This window comes from Coenobita brevimanus, chromosome 112, assembly GCF_032717465.1.
Source record: "Coenobita brevimanus isolate Jiangsu-jjx chromosome 112, ASM3271746v2, whole genome shotgun sequence".
In the NCBI taxonomy this organism is placed as follows: domain Eukaryota; kingdom Metazoa; phylum Arthropoda; class Malacostraca; order Decapoda; family Coenobitidae; genus Coenobita; species Coenobita brevimanus.
This window is the reverse complement of record NC_137065.1, coordinates 20,258,643-20,266,704: the sequence shown is the minus strand read 5'-3', so window position 1 is coordinate 20,266,704 and position 8,062 is coordinate 20,258,643. Positions and strand designations below refer to the sequence as shown.

Here is an 8,062-nt window from a genome sequence, read left to right as displayed (position 1 = left end):
ACGTTCTTTGTGGTTTGACACATAAATGTAAGTAGACATGAATAGCTTTGTTAAGCAGAAAAAATTTCGCCAAATATAAAGTTTTTGGCCGATTTCATCAAATTTTGGTGCATTCTAGCAGGTGCGTCTCTCTTCCAAGGTAAACACTTGGCAACACTGTGACTGATCTGATGAGACAATGTGGAGCAGAAAAACCTCAGTACCTCACGACCAGCAGGGCTGAAGAGAAGCGCTGCTGTCAGTTGTCCCTTTAAATATGCCATGTTCCCCCTTCCACCTGAGGCAGAAGCCATTATTGTAATGCTGTGGTTGCAGTTTTTTTTTTTTTTTACTAGACTGTGAAGTGATGTGATTGCGTCTATGGAACATAGATGTATTCTTTGTAAAGCATTGGGGCCCATTATCAGCCATTAGGCCTAGAGGCAGGAGTGTGGTTTGTTATAGCGAGGTTTCCACTCTGGTTCACCCTGCCCATGTATGATGTGAGTATTTTATCTTTATAGTGAGGCTAATACTTATACTGTGAAATAACTGACCTACCATAGCAGGCGTTATGTACGCCATAGAGATATGCCATAGTCGTTAAGGGAACAGGTGGTCACATACAACATAGAGTTGGGAAGGAAATAATAGTAGAGGTTGGGATGGAATCATGTGATAGTGTTTTATATTGCATATGGTTTAGTGTGAAATCTATGCATGAAATAGTGCAGCAAGTGTTCGTCAAGAAATATTGCATACATTGACCGACAGCGCAAACCTAGCACAAGTAAGAGAGACTACAAATATGCCACACAATCACAGATTTCAGTGAAAAGATACTGTACCAGTTTATTGTGAAATATATGTATAAAATAATGCGGCGAATGTTCACTGAGAAATATTGAATGACTTAGTGAAAACCTAGCACAAGAATCAGAGACAAGATATATGCCACACAGCCACATATATATACATATGTCGTGCAGCGAATGTTCGTGAAGAAATCTATTGCGTGCATCGCATGTGTTAGGCAAACATAGCGCACACCAAAGTAAAATATAAAATACAATCCATTACGGATGAGGCGATCACCTACACACAGGAGAAGGATATTTGTGAAGAACTAAACAAGAATTTCCAATCAGTTTTTACTGAAGAAAAAATTTTGAGAGGGATTATAAATAGAACATGCATCCTCACACATACTGCCAGATATTCAAATATCAGAAAAAGAAATACAAGAGGAGCTAAGTAAATTAGACAAAGGAAAGCAAATGGTCCTGATGAAATTTCATGTTGGGTGCTACATGAATGTGCAAAGGAGCTAAGTAAACCATTATTTTAAACTTTCAAGGAATCCTTCGGACAAGGTAAGCTACCTGAGATTTGGAAAAAAGCAAACACTGTTCCTTTATTCAAAAAAGTGAATAGACAAGATCCACTCAACTACCGACCAGTATCACTAACCAGCGTTGTAAGCAAGGTATTAGAAAAGTTAATAAGAAAAGTTTGGGTAAATGATCTAGAACACAGTATGATAAAGAAAGACAGTTTGGTTTCAGAAAGGGAAAATCATGTGTTACCAATCTGTTGAGCTAATATGAAAGAGTAATAGCAACATTACAGAAGAAGGATGGGTGGACAGTATGTATTTAGATTTCAAGAAAGCATTTGACAAAGTACCGCACCAAAGACGTTAATGGAAACCATACCATCAAGGAGGAATCCAAGGCAAACTGTATTGTTGGATCCAAGATTTTCACAAAAAAAGGGAAATGAGTACAGTACTAAGGGGAAATAACTCATCATGGAGAGAAGTGACTAGCGGTGTTCCACAGGGCTCAGTGCTGGCCCCAATTATGTTTTTAGTGTAAATAAATGATATAGACAGTAACAATGGAAATGAAAGCTATCTAAATAAGTTTGCTGATGATGCAAAAATACAAAGAAGAATTGCTAACACAGGCTCATGGAAAGAGCTACAAGAAGAATTACATAAACTTCATGAATGGAACAATACATGGCAAATGGAATTCAATGTGGGCAGTGTCATGTAATCAAGTTTGGTAAAAGTGGAAAAAGACCTGGTTGGGATTATAAGTTAGGAAGCAAAACCCTACACACATCAGAAAAAGAGAAGGACTTAGGTGTGATTATCAATAACAGACTATCTCCTGCTGACCACATCAGAGAAAAGGTATGGAACATGTATATACTGCTTGCAAATATGAGAATAGCATTCACATACTTAAATGAAGACATGCTAAGAAAGATAATAACATCATTCATCAGACCAACCCTGGAGTTTGCGTCAGTAGTCAGGAGTCCTCATCTTAAAAAAACACATAGATAAGATTGAAAAAGTTCAAAGGGCCGCTACAAGATGGGTACCAAGCTTAAGGGATCTAAGCTACGAAGAAAGCCGAGAAAAACTGAATCTACCTACACTACAGGAGAGAAGGAAAAGAGGAGACATGATTACACTATACAAATGCATATCAGGGAAGGAGAAAGTAGATATAAATGATTACCTAACCAATGGGGATGCATCAGCAAGAGGACACTGCAAAAAACTGCATAAAATGAGAGGTGATAAAGACGTAAGGAAATTTAGTTTCCCAAATAGGGCAATTGATCAGTGGAATGCACTACCGAATGAAATAGTGTATGCCAAAACAATTCATAAATTCAAGGACATGTACGATAAAAATGGTTTAAGACACGGGACAGTACGAGCTTGACTCATTCCTGTAAAGATACAATTAGGTAAGAACAATTAAGTAAGGTAAGAACACACACACACACACACACACACACACACACACACACACCGCTCGCTGGTGCAGTGGTAACGTTCTCGCTTGCCAACGGGTGGACGGGAGTTCGCGCCTCGCTCAGGTTGCGAAAAGTTTCACTGACGAAGTGGGTGGTTACTGTCCCCCTTGAGCAAGGGGACGGGTGTGTGCGTGTGTGAAGGTCACAGCCTTGCCCTTAGATCGGACTACATGAGCTGTCAGCTCCCTTCCGGGAGGGTAAAGGCTGACGATCACGACCATCAAGTGATCCTGACCGACCCGGTGAATTACACACACTACATAACTCCTCATCCTCACACCCTTCAAGGTCCTGCCAGCATCTCAACACCTTTGGAGGAAGTGAGTTGTACGCTTTTTGTTGATTTGTATATTGACCTATTTTTATATTTCTGTATTTTTTACACAAATAAGTGTTGTTTTTATATATACACATATGATATCAGTATCTACTGTACCAAAAAGGCTAGTGGTCATGTCGAGTTTCTGAGTGCACTATTAAAAAGCTTATGATATTTTACGTGTGTACTTTGAGTATAAAAAGATAACAAAACCTAACGAGCGAATATACTGTATGTAGGTGTGGGTGAGGCAGGGAAAGTGTGTTTTTATCTCGCTTGCGGGCGAGGAGTATTCTACGTTTGTCATCCATTTACTCAAAAACTATTGGACGTATCGATTTCCTGTAAGAACCATGATAAAGATAAGTGAATTCTACGTATGTACATGACCAAAATATAAGCCTTTGGGAGCATGTTTTTTAGGTAAAGTCGGGGGAAGAGAGTAATTTTTTTCTCACTTATGGTAAAACTATGTAGCATTCAGAGGAGTATTCTACGTTTGTCGTCCATTTTGCTCGAAAAGTATTGGATGTATCGATTTCCTGTAAGAACCATGATAAAGACCAGTGAACTCTAAGTATGTACATGACCAAAATATAAGCCTTTGGGAGCATATTTTTATTAGGTAAAGGCGGGAGAAGTGTTTTTTTCTCGCTTGCAGTAAAACCATGCAGCACTCGGAGTAGTATTCTACGCTTGTAGTCCGTTTGCTAGAAAAGTTTTGGATGCATCGATTTCCTGTAAGAACTATGATAAAGATCAGTGAATTCTACATATGTACAGGACATAACAATGTAATATCTCTGATGAAAAGTTGTTGTTACATAGGCGGAAATATAACTGTTACTGTGTGCTCATGATAAAAGTGCAGCACAGGCGTGGGTACCCAATAGTTTTTTACGATTTACTCGGAAAATATGAGGCGTATCAAAAATCTGCGGGCACCATGAGAAAGCTCATGAAATTCTACACAAGAATCTGAAATAAAAACAACCTGTGCAAGAAAACTTTTGCGGTAGAGCTCCCTGAACAAAAATATATATATTTTTTGCTATTTTGTTGAAAACTAGAAATATTATCACAAGCGGACTTTCTCATTGGAAAGCTGATGAAATTCTCTATCAAAACTTCTAATAAGATTTTTCTGTATGTTGGAAAACATTTGAACTAGGATGTTGGGAAGTGAGATTGACGTTCCGAAATGTTTATTCACTCTGGCCAAATGTACTTTTATTCTTATTATTCGCTTTTTTTTTTTTTTTTTGCTTATCGGCTAGAACAAACATCGGCGAATAAGATGATATAGGTTTCATGGCAATATATAGAAGTTTGGGTGGTGAAAATAAGGCGAGAATACGTGTTTTCAGCGGCACGCAGGCGGGCTGGCGGGGAGGGGGGTGGAATAAAATTTTGTGTCGCAAAACTTATAAAACTTATCCGTGCGCAGAGGGTAAACATGTTTGCGGGTGATGCAAAAATACAAAAAAACTTACTTGCACACATTCTAGCAAATGAATGGAGCAATAAATGGCAAATGGAATTTAATGTGGACAAGTGTCATGTAATTAAATTTGGTAGAAGTGAGAAAAGACGCCAACGGCCATACCACGTTGAGTACACAGCTTCCCGTCCGATCAGCGAAGTTAAGCAACGTTGGGTCTGGTTAGTACTTGGATGGGTGACTGCCTGGGAACACCAGATGCTGTTGGCATAACGTTCTCCCTACGTGTCAAGTGGGGTTGGTGGAGGATTAGTGCCCCTCCCTGTAAAACAATTAACTCTAAGCCCCTGGCCACCCCGTTTGGGATACATGGCGTCTGGCAATGAATGAATGAATGATGAGAAAAGACCAGATTGGAGTTATAAATTAGGAAGATCAATCCAACACATATCAGAAAAGGAGAAGGACCTGGGAATGATTATCTATAACAGACTATCTCTGGCTGACCATATCAGTGAGAAGGTACATAACATGTATACACTGCATGCTAATATGAGAATAGCATTCACATGTGTAAATGTAGACATGCTGAGAAAGATAACATCATTCATCAAACCAACCCTGGAGTCTGCATCAGTAGTCTGGAATCCTCATCTCAAAAAACACAAAGATAGATTGAAAAAGTACAAAGGGCAGCTACAAGATGGGTACCAAGCTTAAGGGATCTAAGCTACGAAGAAAGACTAGAGAATCTTAATCTACCAACACTGCAGGAGAGTAGGAAAAGAGGAGACATGATTATGCTAAATAAATGCATCTCAGGGAAAGAAAAAGTAGACATAAATGAATATATAACCTATGGGGATGCATGAGCAAGAGGTCACTGCAAAAAAAGTACATAAAAAGAGAGGCAATAAAGACGTAAGTTAATTCGGTTTTTCAAATAGGGCAATTGATCAGTGGAATGCACTGCCGAATGAAACAGTGTGTGCCAAAACTATTCATAAATTTAAGGATATGTATGAAAAAAATGGTTTAATACACGGGACAGTAAGAGCTTGACCCATTCCTGTAAAGATAGAATTAGGTAAGAACACACACACACACACACACACACACACACACACACTCTCGCTGGTGCAGTGGTAACGCTCTCGCTTGCCAACTGGTGGACGGGAGTTCGCGTCTCGCTCAGGTTGCAAAAAGTTTCACTGACGAAGTGGGTGGTTACTGTCCCCCTTGAGCAAGGGGACGGGTGTGTGCTTGTGTGAAGGTCACAGCCTTGCCCATATATCGGACTATATGAGCTCTCAGCTCCCTTCCGGGAGGGTAAAAGCTGATGATCACGACCATCAAGTGATCCTGACCGACCCGGTGAATAACACACATTCTTCCCTCCATTTTTCCAATGGGTTGTCTTGAAAATCTTGTTAAAATTTTTAAGCCGGCAAAAGTCGAGTGGTTTCTGTAAACCTCGTGTAATTTGCCAAAAGTTAGCACAGAGATGAGCGAAATGAACGCTCAATAAGTGGTGCCAGGCACAACTGCACCTGACAGCAGTTATTTTATTGCTGTTAAATACTGACTCATTTCTGCCATAATCACTGCATAATTACAGTCTAAGGTAATTACAGAAATGTTTCAGGTTACGCCCTCTGAAAATCCGCGATCTTGCATTTGACCTTTCACAGTTGCTCAAGGTCAAAGGTCATGCTGCCAAATACGGTGGCTTAATCGGTAAGAGAGGTGGATTATGGGCTTCCGGACCCAGGCTCAAATCCCCGCTGGGGCAGGAAACAGTTTAAGGATTTGAATTTCATTTAAAAAAAAAAAAAAAAACAGACTCTACTGATCTACCAGAACACACACCGACATGTCGTAGAAATACCCCCACTAATATCAATATACCAGTCCTGTATGAGACAGCCCTAGTATGTATTCAATAAGGATGGTGGGTGTTAGCACCGAAGTGAAGCCTATGCCCAGAGTCACATAAAAAAAAAAAAAAATGAAAGTCCATATGAGACATGCTATACCTTGGTAATAGTTAATATCTCTCTCTTCAACGAGTTTCGAGTTATGGCTCCTAAATATCCGTGACCTTGAGTTTGACCTTTCAAGGTCATTTACAGTCAAAGGTCAAGGTACTAAATAAAAACCCACTTGGGATTTCGTATACACTGATGATAGTAAATATCTCTATCTGGAACCAGTTTCAGGTTATAGCCCCCTGAATATCCGTGACCTTAAGTTTGACCTTTCAAGGTCATTCAAGGTCAAAGGTCTTATAGCCCTCTGAAAATCCGTGATCTTGATTTTGATCTTTCAGGTTCACACAATTACCTCCAAAACTTAATCACCTTCTTTTGGAACCATTGCCCACATATCTGAAAGTTTAATCTAATTTAATTTAGGCGTTTTTCCGTAATGTTGCTGTCAAACAAAGAAACAGGCAAACAAAGAAACAAACAAAGAAATAAAGAAACTGGATCAAAAACAACACCCAGCTAAACACGTACAGTTCTCGTATTCTGGGTGGGATAGAAGAATTCTTTTCACCTAATTCTTGGCGCTTTATTTTGTAAAGTACACCTTAACATTCAACTGTGTGCCTTTATGTTGTGTTAATATCAAAATTGCCAATATCCGTAGCATACAAGATCATGCTGAGGTGTATTGTTAAGCATACGCATTACGCAGTAGTTGAAACCCCAGTGGACTGCAGGCTGAAGTTTTCCTCCTCCTGCATCCACTCTCCTCCTTACAGGGGGTAGGAAGGGAGATGAGGAACGTTTGTACAACCAGGCAGCAGTAATAACCGATTAAGTCGGTACCACCACATGAAGGCATCCATTTCCAGCTATTAAATCGGAGAGAAAAGGGCATTACAAAGTATACAAAGCAACGTAAGTAGCACACAAGAGATTAGTGTGGTGTACTGCACAGAAAGGATCGGTAAGAAATATGTATTATGGGATTTCCAACTCCGCTCTGGGTAGGAGCCTAAAGCTTACCAGAATATTGGAACGAGCAGGACGAAAGGCAGAGTGTAAGCTAGGTTGAGAATGTGCCAGTCCCTCACTGCATAGCCCAGCCCACCCAGGACCATGATTCCTGTAGCCCACGGAATGGATGTCATGGATGATGCGATGGGTCTGAATCGGGTGGGGCTCGTCTCTACAACTGTGATAGATTGAAAGACAGCTTAGTCAGCCTGAGGGGTATGTGGAGAATTTGCTGTACAGGGACTGATATACAGACTGGTAGAAAGTCTGAATAATGGATGGAGATAGATGAAGATAGATACACACACACACACACAGAAGCACACGTTTTAGAGAGAGAGAGAGAGAGAGAGAGAGAGAGAGAGAGAGAGAGATGGATAGATAGATATATATATATATATATATATATATATATATATATAGATATATATATATATATATATATATATGGGGAGAGGAGTGGAGAGAAGAAGAAAGGAG

The 8,062-nt window shown here is 39.8% G+C and overlaps 1 non-coding gene across 1 annotated transcript; it reads left to right on the top strand.

Annotated features, from left to right (window-relative positions):
- Positions 1-4,728: 4,728 nt before the first annotated feature.
- LOC145418189 (5S ribosomal RNA) lies at positions 4,729-4,847 on the top strand. The gene has a single exon (XR_013900645.1). It is a non-coding gene; the product is annotated as a 5S ribosomal RNA (ribosomal RNA).
- Positions 4,848-8,062: the final 3,215 nt, after the last annotated feature.